We start from the raw sequence: 27,863 nt of genomic DNA on the forward strand, positions 1-27,863 counted from the left end.
ATTGCTAGGGATACCTGATCGCATGGGCACAGTTTGTTTACCCAAACACTTTTTGCCTACTATGAGAAAAGCTGATATAAACATTCTTATATAGGTATTTTTGAGGACAACGTACAACAAAGGAGCTATTTTGGGCACTTTTTGAATATATACCTTTTGAATATATACCTAAGGGTAGCACTGCTGGGTCTGTCTTCAGAATTTACCAAAAAAATCACACACACACCCCAATCAGAAGAGTGCAGAGAAAGTGACTATTTGCCTAATATCTGTTCTCAGCACAGTGAGGTCACAACCTTGTACTGTCTGATGGCATTATTTCAGCAATTAGGCTTAGAACACTTCAAGTGATTGCTTAGCTATAGGGAATTGGAGAAAAAGAACTCAGATTCTTTCTTGGTGAGATGAATACAGGTCCTGTGTGTCTGAATAGATTGAATTGCAAAGGATTGCTTAGCACCTTGGAAATTGGGTTAAGTTGGGACTCACTGCCTGGAAACAAGATAGTTTCCTTCACCTTGGAATCATCCATGGCTGTAGATAATCAAACTATGTTGGGGGAAGGAATCCAAGCAGGTTGGATTATGAGACCTCAGTAGAGACAAAGGGCTATGGGGCTACCAGAATTGTTCTGGTTGCTCCCCATGGAATCACATTTGAGAGTTATTCTTTGCTACCAATCCTCTGATAATGGAACTGGGTTGTAGACCAGCCTGACCACAGGAGAGGGCTGGTAGGCCTGTGAAGGGGTTATGGCGCCCCCCTGAGGGACACTGAAATGTTCCTCCTTACAGGACATAACTTCCCCCGCTGAGGTCAAGTTCATGTTGTGTTGAATAACGTCTCAGACATCACTACCTCAGTAATCCTCTTTGTAGGTTTTGAAATAAATGTAAAGTATATTGGGGATTTATTGGGAGCAATGCAATTCAGAGAAGGCTTAAGAGGAACATATATAATGTTTAAGCTCTCATGAAGGTGAGAACAAATCCTCTCTGGTTTTTCTTTCTTGTTTCTGGTAGAAGGGCGCCACGTGATTGGATGAGTTCTAATTTTTGCTTTGTTAATGAAGGTGGTAAGGTAAGATGACAACTTCATCTTCAAAATTCTGTAGGCAAAATGCCTCTACAAGATGGCTGTGAGCCTTTTGTGTCTTGCTGGCTCAGGGTGTAAAATGAGCGATTCTGAACCCACGCCAGTACCACGCTTCCAGCGAGCATTTGGAAGTGTGTGGGAGCATTTTTGATTGTCACAATGACTGGGGGGCGTGCTACTTCCATTTGCTGAAGTGGGGGAGAGAACGAAAATGTCTAGCACGAGGAAGAGTTGTCCCATCCAACATGCCACTAGGGCCCCTGCTGAGAAATACTTTTTCTTTTCCCCCTCAGGCGATCTGGAGCCGTTTATGTGCAATTTATATTCAGAAGGTTTAACAACACAAACAAAATATGTCAAGTAAGTGAAAGTTAGCAGACTTAAGGAGCTTATGGAGACAGAAGGACTGGAACTGTCTGGTTTTGGACATTCTGACTGTATGACCACTTTATCCAAAGCAGAAGAGGAGCAGTAGTGAGCAATGACCTGAAGTGGGATATGGAGGTGGAGAGATTGGTTTTCCAGTCTCCCCAACATTTTTTCTTTACTCTCCTCCAGACTTTCACTGATCCCGCCCTTCTTCTTCCATGCTTCTTGGGATAAGGGAAGCAGCTGATAAATTCATTAAGTTGTGAGAGTTTTCTCTTGCTCCTCCTAGCAGGATACCAGGAAGGGAAGAATCGCAAATGCTGGAATTTCAGATGTGGGGGAGGTAGGTAGGTGTTTTTGGCTGTGAGGTATTTCTAGAACTTCTTAAATTATTCCTGGGCAAGTAATAACTTATTTTCCTGTGAGGCTGGCTTTAGATGTGGAATCTGAAGTGTTAGAATTTGCTGTAACCATGGCAAAGAGAGTGAAGGGGGGACTGGATACCTTTGTGAGTTCACTGGCATATCACTGGGCTGAACAAGACTCTTGAAGTGTCAAGTTTAGAATGCACCATGCACGTGGTCAACTTTAACACTCTATGCAATTTTGCTCTATGCAATTTTGACGTATTATTATTATACCGAAACTTCCTAGTACTTTTCATAGCACTTATTTCAGAACCTTACACAAAATATCCATTCAATAAACATGTCCCAAATGAAACAAATGATTAGACATGAGAATTGCAGTGGGGATTATAGAATAAGATTTCAGGCTGCCATATGTATTGATGGGCTGGTGTGTTTCAAGTCAGACTGAGAAGGAAATCCTGTTGTAGTATTCTTTTTGTTTCCATTAAGCATTTCCTGAGCGGGAGTTATTTTCCTTTGTAAACAGGATTGATGAGCACTGTCCTCCAGGCTACCGAATGACATGTAATTATTCAATGGCTTTTCAATTTCTAAAGGAAGGGTTTGGGGGACCACCATGAACATCATTGTTATCCAGTGACTGACCCAACTGTTGATCATGGGAATCTAATTATAAGAGCCTCTGCGATCACCAGACCAAGACTTTAGGATCAGAATGTTAGGGATATCCTGATCATTTCCTTTCTGAGTTAGGAGAGAATCAGAAATGACAAGATCTTAAATCCCTACCTACACGTATTGAGCAAGTCTCGTGCCAGCCACCGTGCTATGCACCCAGGTCATGAGAGCGAGGAAGACACAGTCACTGCCTTCATAGTGTTCACAGTCTAGGGAAGGAGTCTGCCCAACGGTCTGAACCTTGGTTTCAGATTACAGTCACCAGAAGAGCTTTAAAAAATGCCCACGTTGCACCAAGGTCAGCAAAATCGGGATGTCTGGGAGGTAGAATTCAAACTTCAGATCTTTAAAAACTCCCAAGTTGATCCCAAAGTATAGCCAAAGCTAAGAAATACTAGAGAAGGGGGAGAGAGGCTAATCTGTAAAGAAAATTTTAGATGAAAACAGGACAGGTGTTCTGGAGAGATACAAACAGAGTGCAGCTGGAAGAACACAGAGGAGAAGAAGCTACTTCTCACACCCAAGAGTTGCTCTTCACGTCGTCAGAGCTAGAAGAGCACACACAAATGGAGAACTCTGGAGATAAGAATGAGGGCGATGGGTATTAAGGAGGGCACGTGTTGCATGGAGCATTGGGTGTTATACGCAAACAGTGAATCATAGAACACTACATCAAAAACTAATCATGTACTGTATGGTGACTAACGTAACATAATAAAAGAAAAAAAAGTATGAGGGTGGCCTCTGAAATGTTTTCTGATGGAACAAATTCTCCTCTTCAGATTAATCTGGATTAATCTCGATTACAGATTAATCTGACTCTGGGGGTTTGAAAATGAGAGTTGACCATTTGTGCAGTACACTCCCTACTCCTCCTTCTGGCCTCCTTGTCCTTTCTTTATACACATACAGAGAATGCTGAATGCTACAGACAGGTTAGCGGTTGCTAACTTAATAAAATAAAAAAGGAAAATGAAAGCTTGTTGTTTCTCTCTGCTTGTGAGAAGCAAAACAAAACAAACCCCTTATTACAGTATGTGTTGTGGTCTTGTGGCTAAGCCTACCTGAAAATAACAATATAAAGGAACCACTTAATGTATTCAGTTTCTACCTCTAAATACATTAACCGTGATCCTTGTAACACCCTCTAAGGAAGTATGATTATCCTCAGGAAACAAACTGAGGGCTGCTGGAGGGGAGAGGGGGTTAGGAGGGATGGGGTGCTGGGGGATAGACACTGGGGAGAGGATGTGCTATGGTGAGTGCTGTGAAGTGTGTAAGACTGATGATTCACAGACCTGTACCCCTGAAACAAATAATACATTATATGTTAATTAAGAAAAGAAAAAAGAAGAAAGTATGATTATCACTGGTTAACAGCTGAGGAAACCTGCTCAGAGAGCAGGACTAACTTGCCAAAGCAGTATGTCTTTTTGACGACAGAGGTGGGATCCAAATCCATATTCATCTGAGTGGAAAGTGCCTCTTTCTGTGTTGCCTTCTAGCTTGTTATACCTGCTAAATGACTTCGCTGAGGTGAGAATGTTGATGTATTTATGGGATTCATCTCAATATCAAACTGACCGGTGGAGCTGGCAACGAATTCAGTATTGTTACCACCGCGTCATCACTGGGTGTACGGATCTGGGGGATGAAGTCTTGAACGAGCCTCAGTGGAAGGGGCAGATGGCTTGCAGGGACAAGTCATTTGATAATCAATGGGCGTGAGATTATAAAAATAATGAGAACTATAAAGTATCTAACTGGATTTTTAATTAAAAAAACATAGGACAGGATTTAATTGTGCATTCCTAGAGGTCCGAGCTTCCAGAATGTGCAAAAATGTGCCTACAGAGTAAGTGTACTAACCTCCACGGAGAGACTCATTGCCACACCACTGCTATGGTGATCTGAGCTTCTGGGAGAAAAAAAAAGAATAAAAAACAACCCGAACTCTAAAAAAACCAAACTGCCACCACTACTGCCACCAGTACTAACAACAACAGAAGCCAAATGCTATGGGCTGGATGTTTATGTCCCGCCCCCGGCATTCCTACCTTGGAATCCTAACACCTAATGTCATGGTATTAGGAGATGAGACCTCTGGGAAGGCCTTGGGTCATGTCGGTGGCATCCTTACGAATGGGATTTATGCTCTTATGACAGAGACCCAGACAGCTCCCTCACCCTTTCATCCATGTGATGATACAGCAAGAGGATCCCCTTGTATGACCCAGGAAACGGGTCCTTACCAGACACAGAGTCTATTGGTGCCTTGACCTTAGACTTCCCAGCTTCCAGAGCTGTGAGAAATAAGTGTGTGCTGTTTTTAAGCCTCCCAAGCTATGGTATTCCGTTCTAGAAGTCTGAACTAACACACCTAGGTGTTACCCCATTTCCCCTTTTCTCTTGAAGAAAACTAGTGACTGGTTTTTAAGACTGCTTTATATCCTTATAGTGAAGTATTATTTACATAGGAACCTCTGTGCTATTCTTCCACAGGAACGCCCATTTCCCTCTCTGTATCTCCCACCATTCAGGCAGCAGTGAACCCTTCCTATACAGATTGACACAAGGGAGGATGGGTATAGCAGGAAAAGAGAGAGAAAGACATGCATGTCACAGATTTTGAGTTTCTAAACAGACTCCGAGAAAAGGCTTTGAGGTTCACCAGCATAGCTTTTAACAGTAGTAGAGCCAAAAGTTAGGCTGTAAACTAGTAGTTCTCAAACTCCTCCTTGTATGACCACCACCTTGGGGTGTTTTAAAACCTACCAGTGCCTGGACTTTCCCTGCGAAGACTCGGTTTTAGTTGATTTTTGGTGGCATTCATTTATTTTACATACACACACACGTATGTCTACACACAAACTTCTAATAACACTAACGTGTAAGCAGGTGGAGAACAAAAGCATTAAAATAGTCGTTCCCAAACTTTTCTGCCTGTGAAAATTACCTAGGGAGCTTTTAAAATCCCCGATGCCAAGGGCGCACTCATACCAATGAAATTACAATGTGTGGGGGTGGGAATTTGGTGCCTTCCACAGCAGATTTGGGAAGAATTCCTGTTGAGAGTTCTAGTGCATTTTACCTGGAAGTTTACACAGACTGGCAAGTGAGAAGGGAGGTGAAGAGGAGACAGAGAGGAGCTGAGCCGGTGGTGTGTCCTTAACAAGGGGCTCTGTGACATGTGTGCCCTACACCCCCCTTCCCGTCAAAGTGCAAAGTGTAATGGCCAGTGATGTGCTGCTAAATGTTGAACATGGCTCTCCAAGAAAAGAAGCCCCGATTCTTAATGTCTGCCACTTTCTGTGGTACCAATACTCCCACCAAACATGGCCAAGTTCAAGTCACCAACACACACAGCATCACTGCTGGTAGAGCTGGAAAGAGATATATACTCCTGGCTCTAGCGAGTGTATGTGAGCTGACTTCAGCATGTTAGCCAAGAGGCGAGGAGTGTGAGAAATCCTTCACATAAGTTTGGGGATCTGAGGGCAGAGAGTCGTGTGCTTTATTTCTAGACTCGAACCAGAAATGAGGAGAAAGAGCCTAAGGTTTCCCCAGAATATGTCATCTAGAGTAGAAAACAGGAGCATACCCAGGAGGGTCTAGGTAGTAAGAACAGAAGACCAGCTCCCATGTTTCCCGTCACCTCCTGGTGGCAAGAGAGAACCAGACTTTCCTATACCTCTGAGAGTCTTATGGAAGTGGCTGGACATAGGCTGGAAGAGCTCAAGGGGCCTTGAGGTTAGGATGAGAAAGTCATGGAGAGCTTTGAATGACTGATTGTTGTTGCGGACAGAGAAACGGGCTACAGAAGCAAATGCAGAGGGTGCCAACAAAGACAAAAGCCAGGAACAGTTGACAATCACTTACCTCCTCTTAACGCCACAAGGCTGCTAACCTCTAGGACCCGTAATCGAGAACTAACAGAAAGACCTGAGGTAACTGAAAAATTGGCAGCTGTTAATCACAACGGTAATTAAAGGTTATTACAGGGACTACAGCCAGGATCCCTCTCTTCCTTTTTTATTTCTTGGCACAAGACAAAAAGGAAAACCAAAACCCGATTTTAGATTCGTCTTGTTAGAGCTATTGAAATGATGCAGTAGGGTATTTTTCTTCTTTCTTGCTTCTGGAAGACATAACTGGCAGTATTTTGCAAATTTCCTCTGACAAAGAACAGCATGCCCCAAGTTCACCGCAGTAACCTTACTGAAGGTTGATGTAAGTAGGACAAGACGGAACACCTTAGAAAAGCCCACAAGCAAACATACCACTTAGAGCAGGGATGTAACGTGAGCCTCTGTCCCCTCCCCAGGATGTGCATTGCCAAACCTCTCCGCAGCCCTTGGCAGATGCCCTGGGGATGGCACTCACTGAGTGCCTGGTGGCACTGAAGCTAATGGTGGCCTCACATACTGTCAACAGTAGGAGGAATTGTATTAGGAGAGGCTAATTCTCATCCTGGCTCCCTATCAGCAATGTGAACATGAGCAAATCTGGTTTTCTAAATAAAGTTTTATAGGAACACAGGCATGCCCCATTCGTTTACTTATTATTGATAGCTGCTTTTGCATGCCACCAGCAGAGCTGAGTGGTTTTAAGAGTTGAAGTTGAAGATATTTTATCATTTGGCCCTTTACATAAAAAGTTTACTGGCCCCTGATCTCAGTTAATGGGATGACAGTCCACTCAATTATTCAGGCCCCAAACCAGAGCCATCCCTGACTCCTCTCTCCCTCTCTCTCTCTCTCTCTCTCTCTCACACTCTCTCACACACACACACACACACACACACACACACACACACACCCCACCATCCTCGCGGCTCTCTCCTAGGGAAAGATTCTGGTGTCTTCTCATCATCACCACTCGTCCAAGTCACCATCAGCTCTCATTTTCACCTTCATCCCTTGCCTGGATCAGTAGGTCAGCTTTTAGTTTTGCCTTGTTTCCAGTCTGTTCTCACCACAGCAGGTAGAGTGAACCTTTAAAAATGCCAGACTGTGTCACTGTCTTGTCTAAAGCCTAAGATGGCTGCTCACTGAATTCAGAATGAGATGGAGAGAATTCGTAGCGTGGCCTCCAAGGCCCTACATTGTTTGCCCGGTCTCCAGCCTGCCCATTAATGTGACTCATCTCCTTCCACTCTTCCCTTCTCTCTGCTCAGCCATCCAGCCTCCCTGCTGCCTACCTCTGCTAGTGCCAGTGAGTTCCTGCCTCAGAGCCTTTGCACTTGCGGCTCCCTCTAACTGGATTATATTTTCCCAGCGTATCCATGAGCTAACTCCCTCCCCACCTCCTGGGCTAGCTGAAGGCATCCTACAGATGTCTTCCTTCACTGCTAAAACAGCGCCCCATCCCTCCCTATCCCCTTCCTCTGTTTTTTCTTCAGAGCAGTTACATGGTTATTGTCTAATTCCTCATTAGAATGCAACTCTCGATACTGCACTGCAAGCACAGTGTTCAATAAATATTTGAGTGAAGGGACTCAGTTTCCTCATGTGTAAAATGAATGAGAGGGCCATCTGGCCGGAGCATCTGTTACTGAACTGGTTGCCAGGATTGTTTCCACTGATCTGACTGGCTAAGTGGGAGTCCCTTTCCTCCTTATGTCAGTCCCTCCCAAAGCCTGTGGGTGGAATGGCGTCTTCCTTTTCTTTGGTCAGGAGTATCTGAGTCCTGACGCATGCTTGCTGGAACCTCAAGCCAGCTCTCTTTCACGAGGGACCACCACAGGAATGCCCTTTCTGCCCACCTCTTGTAAATAAATACATAAATAAATAAATGCCCTTTCTGCCCACCTCACAAATAAAATACAGTCATAGACCTGACACTCGGCAGCTCTATGTAAGTGGAAAGAAATCAGAGAAAACAACGCAGGCCAGGACTCTCTTATCCCACAGGCTTCTGCCCTCACCACGACTGCTTTCATGGGCTACTTGAGATACAACGCAGGAATTGAAAACAAAATAGAGAAGTGGCAGGAACTTGAGGTTAATAAGATAGTTGTTAAAATGCTAAAAAGAAATGAATTAAAGAAAAGAAAACCCAAGTACTTCCACCTTCGTGTTCTGACTAATCTACCTCCCTCACTGGGCTTTAGCACGGCTGCCCCTCAAAGAAACCACTTGAATCATTTGAGGATTTCAGAGAATAAGTCAACTGGTTATTTTAAATAGCAACAATTCCAATGCCTAAACACCTCATAAGAGACTGAGACTCCTGAAATACTCAATTCACATTTAGGTTGCTAAGCACTCAGAGTTAACTCCCGACCTGTTTCTTTGCCATCTCTTTCCCCTGATGGACCGTGAGGGGATGTACGATGAAGGTTTTGGCTCTGAGTTTTGCGGGAGATCCAAAGAGACAATTGAGTAAAACTCCTTGACATACTTTCAAGCAAGCTTTCTGGCCTGCAGCTAGTACAGGTGGCTAATGACCATTTACCTCAGCCATTCTTCACCTGGGCAACAGTACTGTGTGTTTTGGATCATATTTTTTGGCCTTCTATCTGTCCTCATAAGGATGAAAGACTGAGTATTTTGAATATCTAATGGGATAGAGCTGACCCCAAGCTATTTTATGTTCTCCTGGGATGTGAGCTGTGTCCAGAGACAATGACAAGAAACCAGTGAGTGAGTTGTGGACTTCCAAGTGGTCCCGGCTTCTGCTGCCTTCTGGCTGGAATGATAGAAGTCCACGTGAGCAGTGACAGTGGGACATGCACCAGTGAAAATCCTGGTCAAAATATGATGCTACTTTCATCCTGAACTTTGTAGCATGGAGACTAAGTGCCTGGCTATGGAATCAGACAGAGGCATCTGTCCCGCTCTGCTACTTACTAACTTGATAAATTTATACAAGGTACATGTTGTTCCTGTGCTTCAGTTTTTGATCTGTAGAATGGGGGAGGGGATGAAGTTATCTAATTTAGAGGATTGCTTTAGGACTGGATTAAGCAATTGCTTGCAAATTCCTTGGTCCAGCGACTCACACGTAATACTCGAGAAATGTGAACTAATCATCATTATCATGTTATTCCTTTTGAATTAGGATGGGAGGGCTGCCCAGTAGAGTAGTTTCTCAGGACTGTTGTAACAAAGCTCCACAGACTTGGTATTTTAAAACAATAAAAATTTATTCTTGCATATTTCTGGAGATTAAAATTCTGAAATCAAGGTACTGGTGAGGCTCTGAAGGCTCTAAAGGAGAATCCCTCCTTATCTCTTCCTAGCTTTTGGCTTGTAGACACATCACTCCCATCTCTGCCTTCGTCTTCACGAGGCCTTCTCCCTGGGCCAGGTCTGCGTCCACAGTTCTCTGGCCTTACAGAGACACCAGTCCTAATGGGTTTGGGGTTTGCCCTATTCCAGCATGACTTCTATTTTTAACCTGATGGCATCCGCAAAGACCCTATTTCTAAATATGGTTGGATTTTGAGGTTCTGGGTGGACATGAACTTTGGAGGGACACTATCTACACCAGTATACCTGGTATGGGCAGGTACAAAGTCCTGCAAAAAATTAAGAGCTCACTCTGAACAAAGCAGAATCTTGTCAAGAAGGGATGCAGCTGGGATGGGTCCCAGGGGGCACTATCTATCTCTCTCCCCTCCAGGAGAACTGTGCATGTTTTGGTGGGGGGGGCTGTTCAACTCTGGAGTTGAAAATTGGGAACTGCCAGGAGCAGTTAGGAGAGTGATGATGGGAGATGGACTAAATAGAGGTTGCATCCTGTGGGCTCAGGGGTTAAGTCTCAATCCATTTGGGGGCACAATCAGGCACATCCCAGGGCACACAGGGAGCTAGAGGCAGAAGCAATTGACAACTTCGTTACAACATTCTTCAGTGTTTCCGTACGTAGCAAGATCCAGCCCTACAACCATGCTTCTCAAACCGCACGTACAGAGGAATCCCAAGGGGATCTCGTGGACATGCACACTGCGATTCAGTAGGTCTGGGGTGTTGATAGATTCTGTATTTCCAACACGTTCCCAGATGATGCTGACAAGAGTTGCTGGTCCATGGAGCACACTTAGTTCTAAGCTTGGCTTCTGCTGCACACCACTCAAAAGAAGCTACCAACTATGCACCTTTAAAAAAGGCCTTTGGCAAAATAACATTATCACACTTGAAGTTACAATTGTGCTTATTTAAGATAAGATCTAATATCCAGTTGGTATTCAGATTTCCCCAATTGTTTCCAAAATGCCCCTAATAAACCAGAAGGTGCTCTAGGACCATCTACTGCAGGTGGTTATTCCCCTCAAGTCCCTTTTCTTCCAAAAGAGTGTCTTTTTCATGACCCTGACTTACAGATAGGCAAATCATCCATAAAAAATTATTTCACTTTCTAGATTTGTGTGGTTGATTCCTTGTGGTGTCCCTTTGCTATATTTAGTTTGATTGCCTGTAAACTGGAAGTTGGCTCTAAAAGCTTGATGGGTACTCATTAAATATTTGCCACTAGAATTGGTCACAGATGTTGGATACATTATAATGCGTTACAACGGGTGACATGCGATATCTGCTTGTTCTACCATTAGTGATGCAAAGATTGAGCCCTGGATTAGGGTGGTAACAGCTTGACCTCTTTGCCATACACTTGAGTTTGAGTCTTTGAGACCACAGTTCTAAGACCGATTGGTTTTTCTTTGGACCCACTGTGAATGCCTCATTCTTCACCTACAATTCCCCTAGCAGTTGTATCCTTCTTTTTTCCCGTCCTTCTTCCCTTCCCTTTCTTTTATTTTCTTTCTTCACCGACTGATAATCCTGGCCTGCATCAATAATTTCTCTGGGGGTTGCAAAATGATGACTGTATAATTCTACCATTCTTTTTACAGTTACTAACTGGCATTGTTCTGGAATGAAGAGCTATTTGGTTACCTTTCCAGGATAAATATTTAACTCTTTTCCTTTAATCACCAACTTGCAAAGGAAGGGGTCACTTTAAGAGCTGCCCTGAATAGTGCCAAGTGAGTTTTCCCCGGCTTTTTTTTTAAATTTATGGATTTTCAGAGATGTAATACAGTTCAAAAACCTACATTGTTCTTTTTGATGTTCGTTTGTCACAATTTTGACCAGTAGGAGGGGCACTTTTAATCTGGCTCCTGTATCCTTTTGACATGACCCAATTAATCTTAAAAAGCTCCCTTATTTTCTAGCCCACAAGGTGTCTCTGACTGTAATTGTACCTTCTCTGCCCCAGGCCTGGAATCTGCCATTTTCCAAGGAGCCTTGGTTCCATGGAATGCAAAGTATCAGAGGAAAAAAAAAATTCAAGGTTATATATTATGATTGGGGTGACATTGTTTCTAGGGCATTTTAAATCAGAGCTAGAAAAAAATTTATATATATATATATTTGTATAAATATATATATATACTTTTCCAAATAAATGACTTCATATTGATATTGTCAATTAATTTTAACATCACTATTTTTACTTAATTTGTTTTGATTTTATAATTCTCTTTTATTCTCAAAATCTTAATTCTTAATATCATTACTTGTTTTATCTTACAATATTTAAAAATGGTTTCTAAATACGGATACCTCTATTTTGTATAACAATATTACGGATTTAAAATTTCTTTATCACTTAAGATAAAAATTTCTGCTTTAAACTGAGTTCAAGACTAAAAGCCACATCTTGGTTAGATATTATAAACTCTGAAAATGTTACTTGAAAGAATATCTTATTGAGTAAAAGAAAAAAGTTTCAATTCTTGTAATATTCCATACAATAGAACAAAATGTGGGAGGACACAGGTGAGTTATTAAGTGGACTTTTTATTTTTTTAACTAACATATAATGTATTATTTACCCCAAGGGTATGTGTCTGTGAATCATCAGGCTTACACATTTCACAGCACTCACCATAGCACATTCCCTCCCCAATGCCCATAACCCAGCCACCCTATCCCTACCCCAAGCCCCCAGCAATCCTCAGTTTGTTTCATGAGATTAAGAGTCTTTTATGGTTTTTCTCCCTCCCAATCTCATCTTTTTCATTTTTTCTTTCCCTACCCACCATGACCCCCAGCCCAGCATCTCAAATTCCTCATATCAGAGAGATCATATGATAATTGTCTTTCTCTGATTGACTTATTTTGCTCAGCATAATACACTCTGGTTCCATCCACGTTATTGCAAATGGCAAGATTTCATTTCTTTTGATAGCTGCATAGTATTCCATTAGGTATATGTATGTATGTGTACACACACACACACACACACACACACACACACACACACATCTTCTTTATCCATTCATCTGTTGATGGACATTTTGGCCTTTTCCGTAGTTTGGCTGTTGTGGACATTGCTAGTATAAACATTCAGGTGCACATGCCCCTTTGGATCCCTACATTTGTATCTTTAGGGTAAATACCCAGTAGTGTGATGGCTGGATCGTAGGGTAATTTTCAACTCTTTGAGGAACCTCCATGCTGTTTTCCAGAGTGGCTGCACCACCTTGCATTCCCACCAACAGTGTTAGGAGGGCTCCCCTTTCTCTGTATCCTCGCTAGCATCTGTCATTTCCTGACTTGTTAATTTTAGTGGTTCTGACTGGTGTGAGGTGGTATCTCACTGTGGATTTGATTTGTATTTCCCTGATGCCGAGTGATGTGGAGCACTTTTTCATGTGTCTGTTGGCCATCTGGATGTCTTCTTTGCTGAAATGCCTGTTCATGTTCTCTGCCCATTTCTTGACTGGATTATTTGTTCTTTGGGTGTTGAGTTTGAGAGGTTCTTTATAGATTTTGGATACTAGCCCTTTATCTGATATGTCATTTGCAATTATCTTCTCCCATTCTGTCAGTTGCCTTTTGGTTTTGCTGTTTCCTTTGCTGTGCAAAAGCTTTTGATCTTGATGAAGTCCTGATAGTTCATTTTTGCCCTTGCTTCCCTTGCCTTTGGCAATGTTTCTAGGAAGAAGTTGCTGTGGATGAGATAGAAGAGGTTGCTGCCTGTGTAGTCCTCAAGGATTCTGATGAATTCCTGTCTCACATTGAGGTCTTCCATCCATTTTGAGTCTATTTTTGTGTGTGGTGTAAGGAAATGGTCCAGTTTCATTCTTCTGCATGTGGCTGTCCCATTTTTCCGACACCACTTGTTGAAGAGACTGTCATTTTTCCATTGGACATTCTTTCCTGCTTTGTTGAAGATTAGTTGGCCGTAGAGTTGAGGGTCCCTTTCTGGGCTCTCCATTCTGTTCCATGGATCTATATGTCTGTTTTTGTGCCAGTATCATACTGTCTTGATGATTATGGCTTTGTAATAGAGGTTTTTTTTTCTTTAAGATTTTACTTATTTATTTGACACAGAGAGAGATCACAAGTAAGCAGAGAGGCAGGCAGAGAGAGAGAGGAAAACAGGCTCCCTGCTGAGCAGAGAGCCCAATGCGGGGCTCAATCCCAGGACCCTGAGATCATGACCTGAGCCGAAGGCAGTGGCTTAACCCACTGAGCCACGCAGGTGCCCCTGTAATAGAGTTTTTAAAGTCAAGTTCATTTGGTAAGTAATCAGTAACTATTTGAAATCCATGATCCTGTTTGCATAAAATTTGCATTTCCCATTTCAAATACATGGATGGAATTTAAGAAGATGGTTTATATAGAGTCCTGAATTTGGGCCGAATCCTCATTATTAGGATTTTTTTCTTCCTCTTTTCTGTTACCATTAAAAGTCAGGAGGAAAAGAGCAGGGAATCATGGGAGGTTGTGAAAGACTAGGGTGGGGTTTACCTCATCAAAGTATTAATGTTGTGAATGATGCCCAGCCTGCATATGCTTCAGTTATCCTTCTGTGACCTCAGAAATGAGTTCATTCTTGGGGCGCCTGGGTGGCTCAGTCATTAAGTGTGTGCCTTCAGCTCAGGTCGTGATCCCAGGATCCTGGGATGGAGCCCTGCATCTGGCTCCTTGCTCAGCAGACAGCCTGCTTCTCCTTCTCCCACACCCCCTGCTTATGTTCCCTCTCTCGCTCTGTCTCTGTCAAATAAATAAATGCAATCTTTTAAAAAAAATGAGTTCATTCTCATCTTCACCCTCCTCTCAAATGGATTTCAAGCATTTCATCAGTAGCCTTACACTGAAATATTGGCTTGCATGTGATAGACGAGAAGCAGAGAGAAATGGCCTTATGAGGAAAAAAAAAAAAATCTCCAGGAGCTCTTCTGATATTGCTGGGCTGTTAGGGATTTTTCTTCCTATCCTAGAAGGGGTCAGTAATCTAGAAATTTTTTTTTTTAAGATTTTATTTATTTGACAGACAGAGATCATGAGTAGGCAGAGAGGCAGGCAGAGAGAGAGAGAGCAGGGAACCAGGCTCCCGGCTGAGCAGAGAGCCCGATGCGGGGCTCGATCCCAGGACCCTTAGATCATGACCGGAGCTGAAAACAGAGGCTTAACCCACTGAGCCACTCAGGTGCCCCTAGAAATTGTTTTTTATTTTACTCTGTTCTGAGTCAGGGAAGACTTTCATAGTCATATCACACATGCTTCATTTGGCGATGAAGTTTGAGAAAGAAATGCCAATTGAAACATGTAATTTAACTCTGTTCCTGACACAATAACCAATGGGTGCAATTTATTCATCACACATCAGTACTCCTCACTTCTAACAACAGGAAGGTTACCGAAGACACTCATTTGGGAATTAAAGGAGTCTATACAGGCTAACAGGACAAGTGGCTTGAGGCATTTTTTTGTCAATTTATTATTGACCCGATGGTTCTTTTGAAAACCCTCCACACAGCAAGAGAAAATAGGGAGACACGAAAAAGAAATTGTTCATGGAGTCAATACAGAGGCTCTTTCACATTGGGATGTTTTTTGTGGATTTGTGGGCTTGAAGCATCCATTGCTCTGCAAAGTTCAACTCTCTTCGCCTCCTTTATGAGCATAACCTTGGGTCAGGAGCCATGTGGCTAATTGGAGAAGAAGAATTCATGTTACATATCCTGGCATAAATGTCAGAGACTGACAAGGATAAAAATACCCATTGCTTTTTTTTTTTTAAACAATGTCTTTATTACTTGTCAAAGGCATGAACTCTGTCCTCATGCTTTCTGAGTCCATAGTTTGCTGGCAGATGATGTAGTCCCCTTTCCCAGGTCCAAAGGCTCAAAAGTGACAGGCATCTGTCAAAATGTAAGGGTAGAAAAAGACTGAGTGCGACCCTGACTTCCTTCTTTCCTTGAGACAATTGTTCACTCAAGGTGGAATTCCTGATTTCCTGATCCACCCACGGTGGATTCCCGATTTCTTCAGGAAACCCATCATGCAGTGAGATTTGGACATGACCTACTGCTGAGACTCCATCCAGCACCTCGCTACGTATTGTGACCATATTTCCTCAATGAAAAATCAGCACCGGATCTGGCAAGATGATAAAAAAAAATGAAATTGGGACTACTCTAGAAATTGTCCACATATGGCTGCCATACCTTGATGTCTTCAGAAAAATCCACACTTGATTTATGTTTGATGTCATCTGGATATCGTATGATATCATATTCTTTGAATCATCCAAAAGGAAGTTGGGATTTTTATGTTTTGAGGGTTAACCACCATCATACAGAATTTGCTGTAAGTAGAATATGAACATCAGTAATGTCCATATTTAGTTTTGGTGGTTCTTTATTTTTTAAAATATATTTGTCTTGTATTTTCAGTTAAATCTTAAACTCCTTGAAGGCGGGTCATTTTGGACCTGCCATGAAATCTAGAATGGTAGATTAACTGTTTACTGATAGAATATGTATATTTTTCAGGCCCTACCCTCCATCCCCAAATCCTCAATGAGTGAAATTTCCAGCCAGATCTGTGTTTTAGGCAGTCACTGCCTCCTGATGAAACTTTGCTAGGACATATGAAAGCAGCGCACTGAGCTCATCAGAGTAAGGTGGCTATTAAGTGCAGGCTGAATTGTTACTCCTTTTACAGAAAAGAATCTCTGTGTAGAAAATTAGGCCTTTGGGGCAGGTGGTCTTTGAATAAATGTCCTTGTCATCCCCAGTGAATGTATTGCTTTCATAATAATGCGGAAATGGAAAAAATGGGTGAATGCTCTTAGTCATCCATTTAATGCTCTAGGCATTTTAGAAATGGCAACAAATTGCGTCTTGCTAGTGCACAGTTTTTCTATTAGGTGTTTGAAAATGTCAGACACGAGCTGGAAGGCAAGGTGTGGTACACCTGCCTCCTTTTATGTGTGACACCGCTCACTGCTTGCTTTCTTCACAAGAAGCTGAACAATGAACCAAGAAAGCACCATAATATACCTTTGTGCTGATGCTTTGAGCCTGGATGGGGCAGGAGATGAGAGACAGGAGTTGAATGTCTGAAAAACCCAAGTGTCTGTGATGTAAGAAAGAAGGTTCTGCATGTATAGGGAGAATTCATTTGAGCACAAATGCCAACTTAACGTTTCTATTAAACCTTCACTGAAAGAGATGTGACTTGGGCTTACTTGGCTTTCTATTCCTTGTGTCATAGAGTATGCAGGGAATTTGCTGGGGGTGGGGTGAGTACAGGTGGGGCTTGATGATCTAGATGGATCTGTTCAAATTCTGCTCTATAGAGAAAAAGTGAAAATTAATAGACTTTTCTGGCTATTACACTGAAAAGGAAAAAAAAAATCATGCTTTTTAAACATTGAGGAGGCATGCAAATACTCCTCATCTTAACCTGTCATTAGCCTTTGAAGCAAGAAGTCCTGTCCCTTCACAGAGATGGCACATTTGCTTTGCTTTGCCTCGAGCTGGGTGATGTTTCCATGGAGAACACTGATTGATCTTTGTGTGATCTTGAGAAAGCAGCGTGGGTTTTATTTGCCCCATAAAAAGTACCAAATGTGGAGAATGTACTTAGCATATGCGGATAAGCATGCCTGCCTTGCAGGGCCTTGGTTTTCCAGTCAGAGCAAACGTATCTGGTGATCGTATCCTGTGGTGATCGGCAGCTTCATTTGTGAAGTCAAGAAGCCCAACCAGACCCCAGCCACATCACACATTTGTTCGAAAAAAAAAACCTCGGATGAGTAAAAGTTATTTCAGGCAAAGGTGGTATGTAAATTAAGTAATGGAAAATTTCAAGTATTATTAGAACATTTGGAACAGGGTGTTTCAATCCTGGCACTTGTGACATTTGGGACTGGGTACTTCTTTGTTGTGGGGGGCTGTTCTGGGCGATGCAGGGTGTTTAGCAGCAACCTGGGCCTCCACACACGCTCCCCTGCCCCAGTTGTGACAATCCTGAGTTGTGACAACCAAAACTATCTCCAGTGTTCCATGGAGGGTATAACTGTCCCTGGTTGAGAACTACCGATTTAGAATTGATATGGAATAAATGTGTGCTCCCAAAGGCAATGAGTCAGCTGATAGACGTGGAGTTTAGAAGGCTTGTTAACCGATGATCACTTGTCTTTGCCAAAACCAGCTTCTTGCCAAAGCATCAGTAAATAGACGATTTTCTTTCAAGGGCTGAGAATTGACAAAATGCCGTATGGTTCGCAAGGGCTGGACGTCATTTGGTTACGCAGGTGATCAAACCCTTTAGGAGAGTGCAAACTCCCCTCTGCTCCAGGCTCCAGGCAGAAAGCTGAGTTCATCAGGGGGGAAGTACTTAGGGGAATAAAGTCTCTTTTCCATTTGTTCATCTCCCCCACCTCCCCTTTTCAGTCATTCTGTCTTCTTTTCAGCCTCTATCTCTCGAAGAACAAATATTGGGGGCTGTGCAATCAGATTTAAGAGGTTTCACCTTCCCTGCTCCACTTTTGGAATTGGTACTGTTGGGGTCTGAGTCCTAGGGACGTTCCGTGGTTTCCTACACTCCATGTTCTTTGTCCTTTACTCTTTCTTCTTTACCCGCTCCTTTCCTTCAGCACTCATTACATCCTGTGCCAATTCACCACAGGGTGCCCTAAATGCCTTCTTAATCTCCTTCCTTCCCCCTCTATAGACATCAGATCTGGGGTGGGGGAGTGGATTACCTTCCAAATTTTAGCTAAATATAACCTCGGTTTTTCATTTTGAGACTGGCATGCATGGTCTTCTTTTCTTTTCTTTTTTTTTTAAAATCGACTATAAATTTATTTGATACACTGTTCTGAGTTTTAACACAGGTATAGGTTTGTGTAACCACCACCTCAGTCAGGATATAGAACAGTTCCATCACTTAAAAAACAACCCCCCCCACCAACACAACAACAAAAACCACCTCTGAACTGTTCCTTTGCAAAACTCTGCCCTCACTCCTGAACCCTGGCAATCACAGATCTGTTATCCATCACTATACTTTTGCCTTTTCCAGAAGGTCACATAAATGGAATTATACATGATGTGACCTTTGAGAGCGACTACTTTCACTCAGGATAACGACCCTGAGATTCAGCCATGCTGTTGTTCACATTGTTAGTCATTTCTTTTTCTTGCTGGGTAGTATTCCATGGGGTAGATGAATTACAACCTGTTTATCCATTCACCTGTTGGAGGAAATTTGGGTTGAGCTCTTGGCAGTTATGAGTAGACCTGCTATAAACATTCCTATATAGGTCTTTGTGGGAATGTAAATTTTCATTTCTCTTAGAATGGCACTACTGGATCATATAGTAAATAGGTCTTTTTATTTTCTAGTGGAATTTTTACTTTAATTGGGCTCAGGAATGAATTCCACATTTAAATTGTAATAATTCTTTAAGAAAACAGATTTTTATTTAGTTGAAAGAGAGAGTGTGGGCAAGAGAAATCACAAAGGGCGAGGGAGAAGCAGACTTGCCGCTGAGCAGGGAGGCCAATGTGGGGCTAGATCCCAGGACCCTACGATCACGACCTGAGCCGAAGGCAGACGCTTAAACGACTGAGCCACCCAGGTGTCCCGCAATAATTCTTTCAGTGTGGGATTTCAGGCTGTGATTTTGAGATTTAGAGTAAGACTGTGTATGTGAATGAGTGAGTGTATATGAGTGTGTGAGTGCACATGCTGGGCATGTAAAAGGTTGGGAGCCCCAAAATCATGTTAGCTCAAATGGGTAGCCTCTTCTTGTCCACATTGTACTTGGGGGTCGACATGCCAATTTTGTTTCCAAATGCTTTAATCCTGACCTATGGTATCATACAGGAAGAGCTATTTAAATTGGATGACTGTTTGACAAACAACCGTCTGTTCCTGATGAGTGGATTTCCTTCCATCTCTAAATCCCGTGACTATGACTGCAACTCTTATGCTTGAATCATTCTCTAGCTACATCAATTTCATGGTTGTCAGCAATGCCTAATCCATCTTCCATAGTCTGGAGCTACTCAAGCGGCAGACTCCCTGGAGGTGGGAGTGCTCCTTGTGTTCACTAATGTACCTGCCATCCTTGGTGGGGGGGTACAGTTTGTATATCCTCGAGAGTTATTTAATTTTTGCTGCAAGAAATCTTTGCCGAAAGAAAAGCAATGCATCAAGCAATTCTTTATTTTTCTTTTTTTAAAAACAGCTTTCACTGCCAGCAGTTTTGTTGTAAAGCCCTAAAATTCAGATTTTTTTTAAAAAAAGTATTTATTTGATAGAGAGAGCACAAGCAGGGGGAGTGGCAGGCAGAGGGAGAGGAAGAAATAGGCTCCCTGCTGAGCAGAGAGCCAGATGTGGGACTCGATCCCAGGACTCTGGGATCATGATCTGAGCTGAAGGCAGATGCTTAACCAACTGAGCCACCCAGGTGCCCCTAAAATCCAGAATTTGCCATGAAACTATTCTTCATCTTAAATATAATCGCCACATGTGGCTTATGTTAACTGTTTGGTACTGTTTGGAATTGAATGAGAAAATAATTTGATGGGCAACAATAAGGTCTATATAGTAATTTTCTTCCTACTTTTATCACTATACTGTATCAAGCTTTTTTTTTTCTGAGCAAGAAAATTCGGCTTTAGATGTCAAAAAAATGCTTGTTGGCTATGTTTTTATATTGGAAACATCAGAACTCATTTGTCTAGGAATCAGTGACCCCTCTGAATTTTCAAAGATGGATTCACCAATTACTCTATAAGTTGGGATGTTAATTAACTACTCCAGTTACCAGAAAATGCATACTTATCCTTTCAACTCCAGATAAAATGCCACTTTCTCAATGACATTATCCCACACCACCCCATGCAAAATTGTTCTGTTAGCCACATGCCACAGTTCTATTGTCACTTTTGACATACTGGCAGATATATCTCTGCCAACAGTCTGTGAGCAACTTGAGAACAGGACCCATTTCTCATTCTTCTTTGCAATCTCAGCATTTAGCACAGTGTCTGGCACATTTGTGCTAAATAAGTATCTGTCACATTGAGTAAGATACCTGAGCCATATGATAACCATAGCTACCATTTCAGCTTTTTAAAAAAAGACTTTATTTATTTATTGGACAGACAGAGATCACAAGTAGGCAGAGAGGCAGGCAGAGAGAGAGGAGGAAGCAAGCTCCCTGCTGAGCAGAGAGCCCCATGCGGGGCTTGATCCCAGGACCCTGGGATCATGACCTGAGCTGAAGGCAGAGGCTTTAACCCACTGAGCCACCCAGGTTCCCCTCAACTTTTCTAAGATTTTATTTATTTACTTGACAGAGAGATACACACAGAGAGAGGGAACACAAGCAGGATGAGTGGGAAAGGGAGAAGCAGGCTCCCCCCAAAGCAGGGATCATTATCTGAGCTGGAGGCAGATGCTTAACTGACTGAGCCACCCAGGCACCCCTCCTTCAGGTTTTTCATGTATTTATATATGCATGTATGTATTTGTGATATATATATCACAAATGAGATATATAAGTGATATATATATCACAAATACATATATATGAATAAATACATATTCATATTCATATTCATAGGTGGTGTAACTGAACAAAAACAAAGATCTTTCCTGGAGTTGTACAGACTGGACAGGTGGATTTTTAATTTTTTATTGGGCTAATAAATCATCAGCAAGAGAAAAAGTTTTAGAATATTTTATTATAGAAGCGAAGCAGGTTTTTGATCAGTTTTTAAATACAAGGGCCCCAACTCACTGTTAACTCAATTTCAAGAGCTCTCTGACCATGCATTGAGCCAAATGTCTTCATAAAATAGCTTTTCAAATTGCAAAAATAATCTTGTTGCCATAACTTGAAACCACTCTGTAAAGTGATGGAGAAGCTCCCTACATGGGAAACACTGCGTGAAAACTACAGACCCTAGTGAGGCTAGCAATGCAAATCAAATTGCCTTCAGTTTTATTTTGCAGAACAAGTTCACAAAATTCCTAATGAGTTAAAAATGCTAAGGGCTATGTCAAATTATTTAAGCTGAAATGAGGTGGGAGCAGTAACCTTTTAGGCGGACACTGCGTGTTACTGCTTTCTATTCTAGGTGGAGATTTAGCTTTTAGCACAGTCTTCCCTGGGTGGCTTGCTACGATTCGGACATTGGTATGATAATGACCTTAGACGGTCGGTGAGGCTTCATGGGGAGCTAAGCCAGGCAGGTGGCCAAACTGTCCTGGAGAGAAGTGGTAGGCCACATGCAGAAAAGCAGCTTTTCTTATTGGAGGACGAGTCCAGGTGGCACGCCGTGACAGGCTGTTGGTACTCCGCTCGGATGCTTTTTGCCAGGCTGGGGTGGTGTACTGTGAGAAGTCGCTGCTTAATGGCTCAAAGCTGAGCTCTTCCTTGAAGAATTATCGTTGGTCAGCTGGAGCTGCTTTCCTGGGAACTGCCTGGGAGATTATGCCACTCCTCTGAGGGTTTACACAGTCTGCTTCAGGGGGAGGGTACAAAATTCTGTCCCCCGACTTGCCACAAACTGGGACAGCTATAGGAAACCATTTTCAAGTGGAGGCCAGACTTCAGCTGAAACTACACCTCTGCTTGGCTTTTTTTGTCCTTTCCTGTTTCCCTCTCCTCCTTACTCATGAGACTCCTTCTTCAGGAACTCACTTGTACAAAAATCTCCATTTCATGTTCTGTTTCTAGAGAAACCAACCTAAGCCCCACGCTTCTGACTAAATGAGCTGGCACGACAGGGTGGGAGAGCCATCATCCACGTGGATACTGAAACTTCCAAGAATTATGACAGGAGTCACGCTGGAGGGAAAGACAGTTACCTGGGTATTATAATCACTGAGGCTGAGGCCAAGAGACCTGAGGCTCAAAACAGGACTCTGTTGACTCCACATCTGCACTGAGAAGCTGAACACGGTTGGAAAGAAACCCAGTATCACCAATGATGTGCACTTTGAGTGAGTGAGCACAAAAGTTCTGTCAATTCTGCATGCAGCCTGGCCATCTCACTACATCGCCCGGCACACTCGCTATCTGAATTGACTAGCCTCATTTATGTTATTTCACCTATTGGAAAGATAACTCCTGACAGCACTGGCTTAATCCGTTAACAGTTTCTTTCTTTCTTCTGACCTGAACCCCGAATGAGTATTCCGGATCGGCAGGTGGCTCTAACTCTAGGTGATGGTTCAGGGATCACCCTCTTGTCACCTTGCCATCTTTGTCTCTTGCTTGTAAAGGCTGCAGCTTGGGGAAGGAGCAGGGAGGATCATGTGTTGGGGGATATCATTATCACATTTCACTGGGTCTATGATGACTGTACACCCGATCTTCCATGGGCCACGTGATAGTATGCAGGTCCCCCATGCTTTTCACTCAAATGTGGGGAAGAGGCTGTGTGGAACAGACAGGGATTTTCTGCCACTGACTGAACAGGGGCCTTAAAAAGGAAATTAAGTTTAACTATAGAAAATAAGTTAAATGCTTTTCAACTTGGGTTTGTGTCCTGAGATCCTACATACTTCATGTGTTTGGAATGCTATCTGGAGGAGGCGGTTTTGGAGTAGAAGTGGGTAACTGAAGTGAAAGAGCATGGAATTGAGAAACCTGATGAGAAAATTTAAAATTGCCTCCAGTGGGAGGACAGTGATACAGGTTTTGAAGATGGTGAATTGCTAACACGGCTCCACTAATCCCTGCAGCACTTCTGTTAAAAAAGGCTACAGCCCCATGGCAGGGTGCATGGCTGTGGGCAGCGCAGTGTGGGCTGGATTCTAGCCCCTACCACGCCTTTCACCACGTACCATTGTGCATGATACATCCGTGCATTGATTCGTGGCAGTCCTGATATCAGAGCAACTACATACGCTCCTTTCCTGTGGGAGACTGAATTAATGACCCTGTTGTTTATTTTCTTTAACTTCTTCCTGTACTCACACCCTTTGCCATATGACTTTTCAGTTCTTCCCACTAAAGAGGAGGACTCAATTTCTCTGATGCTTGACTTTGAGTTTGGCTATGTCATGACCTTTGGCCAACAGAATGTTAAAAAATGTGAGATGACCCAAAAGAAGAAGCACTTGCATGACTCGGCTTGCCCTCTTATACCTCTGGCAACACCTTGAGAATCATGTGCCCAGGCTAGCCCACTGGTCCCCAAAAGAGGATGAGAAACATGAGTGACTTGGCTCTGCTCCACAAGTCAAGCCCAGACTAGATCCACTGATCTTCAGTGAACCCTACAGATACATGAGTAAGCCCAGCAGAGATCACCAGAACCACTCAGCCAAAACCCTGCCTCTATCAGCTGGACTCTTGTTGACTCTTGGGCCCATAGGCTAAATAAATGCTTATTGTTGTTTACCACTGGGATTTTGTGATTGGTTGTTATACAGCATTACTGCAGCCATATTAAATGGCACATCCTCTTTCTTCCCAAGAAGCACTACGAGTATAGAGCATGCAGATTTTTGCTTCTGCCATGACTGCCCAATCCATCCCACAAAAATTTGCATTCCTTTTCAGAATCAATGCCTTCCCACCTTTTCATTAGAATCCATTAAAAACATACTTTAGAGGGGCACCTGGGTGGCTCAGTGGGTTAAAGCCTCTGCCTTCGGCTCGGGTCATGATCCCAGGATCCTGGGATCGAGCCCCACATCCGGCTCTCTGCTCAGCAGGGAGCCTGTTTTCCTTCCTCTCTCTCTGCCTGCCTCTCTGCCTACTTGTGATTTCCTTCTGTCAAAAAAATAAATTAAAAAAAAATACCTTAGAAAAGATTTAGGGATGCTTGATTTAAATGGTTCTGATGAGAAATCATCAAAGGTAGTGCTAGATCCTAGACCCAGAGGAGGAAAGCAATCAGAACTCACCATCAGAGAATTCTGATAAAAGAAGTGTGGATGGTACAGAGCAGATGGAAGAGAAAAGAGTTAACCTCTTTATTCTTGGTTAGAAAGATTTCTCAGCACAACAGCATTTCGATTCATAACTTTCCTTCTATTTATAATTCCTTTCATGTAGAATTTGGATATATAGTGTAATTTTAGCAGGCCATAATTTTCTATTTATAGATAGGAAAGATGTCATTTTTCACCTTGATAGAATATGGGAAATGAATATATCTGAAGTCCCTACACACAATGAGGAAAAATAAAGGGACTCAAAAATTCTTGACATGTGATGCATTACAGTGTTTTTATTTCCTGTCTATTCTCTTTGTTTGCCTCTCCTTGCAAATGAAACCACTGATGACACTTTTCCTGTCACTCTTCACATTAAAATATATCTCTATCATTATATCTAGTGAGTTGAATAATTTTAGCAGCTAAATAAACATTTTAGTCATCAGTAAAACTCTTCTAGCAGCAGATCAGCTAGATTGGATTATTAGGTCCAAAGACAGCACAGTGTGATAGCTGTCACCACTACGGAATATTTCAAATAATGACAATTTTTTCTTTTTCAGTCTTGAATGCTTTGGGGACCAAGTCACAAGTCCACCCACAGCTATTGTCAAGCATATTTCTTTTTTCATCAGTAATGAGAAATGATCCTTACTTTGCCTAAATTTATCATCTTGGAAAAAGATGTAGAGATTTGTGTTGCAATGAGTTCCTGGTATCTTATTCTCTTCTTCTTTTTGACATTTCCCAGTTTCTAATTTAGTCAGAACCTCTAATCTTAACATTAAATGGGAAGGTCTAGATTTTCTCAACCTAAATATGTTTACTACATTGACCATCCTTTCTTATAAGATTTGATTGCTAGGATTTTATGTTTGTTTGTTTGTTTTTAAATCCAGTTTTCCCATCTTTTTTGGTTATCAGACAGTGTAGCCCATGAGAAGAGATGGTTATAATCATAAAGGCCATTGTGCTTTTCTTGGCTAGTGGGTATTATGGATTAAATCTCCCTGAGCCTAAGGTCTGACTGTGCTCAGATGAAATCATACTTAAGCTGAATGGGCATAAACAGTTTTATTTCCTTATGTGAAGTGCTGTAATGCATAGCACCACTATTTCAGGTTGGGATTCCCAGGAAGCAGATCCTGAGATGGAGTTTAGGGGGCAAGATATTTATTAAGTAGTGTCCTTGTGATAATCTCATTATCACTCAACTTTTCTCTCTAACTCTGTTTCCTTCTCTCCCTAGGAATCACATCTCATTAGTTTGTGTAATATGTAAAATTAACTAACATACCTACAATTCCAACTGGAATAATCAGATTTGAGAACAAAAACCCAAATGATATTTTTAAAGCATACAACTTAAAAGAAGCTGAGTTGTGTGGGTGGACTGGAAGAGAGCCTGGTATCTGTAGGTATTCCAAGTGTCATGAACTTTGGTTGCCTTGTTTTACAGAGGAAACGATAGGGTCAAGAAGACTTGTAAGTGAACTTCTAATCTACCTTCACTTTGGAGGCAAACTGTGCCCTTAGCTGTATTCATGCTTGGATATAATATAAAGCAATTGTGATACAATTCTACATGTGTCAGAGCAATAATTCAAAAAACATTAAGAAACTGAAGATGACACATATGAATGGAAAGACATTCCATCCTTATGGAAATAATTAATATTGTTAAAATATCCATACTACCCAAAGCAATACACAGTTTCAATGCAATCCTTATCAAAATTCCAAAGGCATTTTCACAGAAACAGAACAAACAATCCTAAAATTTGTATAGAACCACAAAAGACTGAAGTTCTAAAGAATTCCTAAGAAAGAAGAACAAAGTTGGAAGTATCATGCTCCCTGATTTCAAACTATATTACAAACCTATTATAATCAAAACAGTATAGTATTGGCATAAAAACAGACATGTAGACCAATGAAACAGAGGACAGATCCCAGAAATGAACCCATGCATATATGGTCAATTAATTTCTGACAAAGGAGCCGTGAGTATACAATACATGGGGAGGGCAGTGTCTTCAATAAATGGTGTGGGGAAAACTGGACAGCCACATGCAGAAGAATGAAAATGGACATTGGGGGGGGTGTGTGCTTTGGTGAGTGCTGTGGGGTGTGTGGACCTGGCGATTCACGGACCTGTACCCCTGGGGATAAAAATATATGTTTATAAAAAATTAAAAATTAAAAAAAAACTCTTTAAACTAAAAAAACAAACAAACAAAAAAAACCCACTACCTTATGACCCAGCAATTCTACCTTTCAGTATCTGAAGAAAGAGAAAACACTAACTGGAACAGATATCCACGCCCCCATGTTCACTGCAGCGTTATCTATAAGAGTCAAGACATGGAAGCAACTTAAGGGCTGGAAAGACCTTGGTGGAGATGTAGGAGAGTGTTGTGTTTGGGCGTATGACTGGGGATGTGGTGTGGGGTAGGGGCAACTTTAATTTTTTAAATTAAGACAACTTTTAAGAGCAGTTTTTGGTTCACAGCCAAATTGAGGGACAAGTATCGAGATTTCCCATCCTGTCCCCACACATGCACAGCCTCCTCCATTACCAATATTCCCTATAAGAGTGGAATGTTGGTTATAACTGATGGACCTATACTGACACATTATCATCCAGAACCCAGAGTTTATAATAAGGTTCACTCTTGGTGTTGTACATATTATGGACTCAGAAAAATAAATAGTGACATGTATCCATCATTATGGTATCATAGGGAATTTTCACTGACCTATAAATCCTCTCTGCTCTGCCTAGTCACCCCTCCCCAATGCCTCCCACCCCAGCTGCAGCCCCTGGAAACCACTGACCTGTTTTATCGCCTTCAGACTTTTGCCTTTTCCATACTGTCATATAGTTGGAACCATATAGCGTGTGGCCTTATCAGATGTCTTCTTTCACTTAGTAGTGTACACTTAAGGTTCCCCCATGTCTTTTCATGGCTTGATAGCTCATTTGTTTTTAGTGCTGAATAATATTCCATTGTCTGGATAAACCACTATCTATTTATCCATTCACCTACATGTCTGTTGCATCCAAGTCCTGGCAGCTATAAATAAAGCTGCTATAAATGTACGTGGGCAGGGTTAGTTGTGGACCTCAGTT

General features: G+C 42.1%; 1 long non-coding RNA gene across 1 annotated transcript in view; it reads right to left on the bottom strand.

Annotated features, from left to right (window-relative positions):
- Positions 1-14,970: 14,970 nt before the first annotated feature.
- LOC116583566 overlaps positions 14,971-27,863 on the bottom strand; it is a 58,341-nt gene continuing 45,448 nt past the window's right edge. Inside the window, exon 3 of the long non-coding RNA XR_004282784.1 lies at positions 14,971-15,672. This is a non-coding gene — a long non-coding RNA (uncharacterized LOC116583566). The remainder of the gene's footprint in view (positions 15,673-27,863) is intronic.

This window comes from Mustela erminea, chromosome X (assembly GCF_009829155.1).
Source record: "Mustela erminea isolate mMusErm1 chromosome X, mMusErm1.Pri, whole genome shotgun sequence".
Taxonomy (NCBI): Eukaryota; Metazoa; Chordata; class Mammalia; order Carnivora; family Mustelidae; genus Mustela; species Mustela erminea.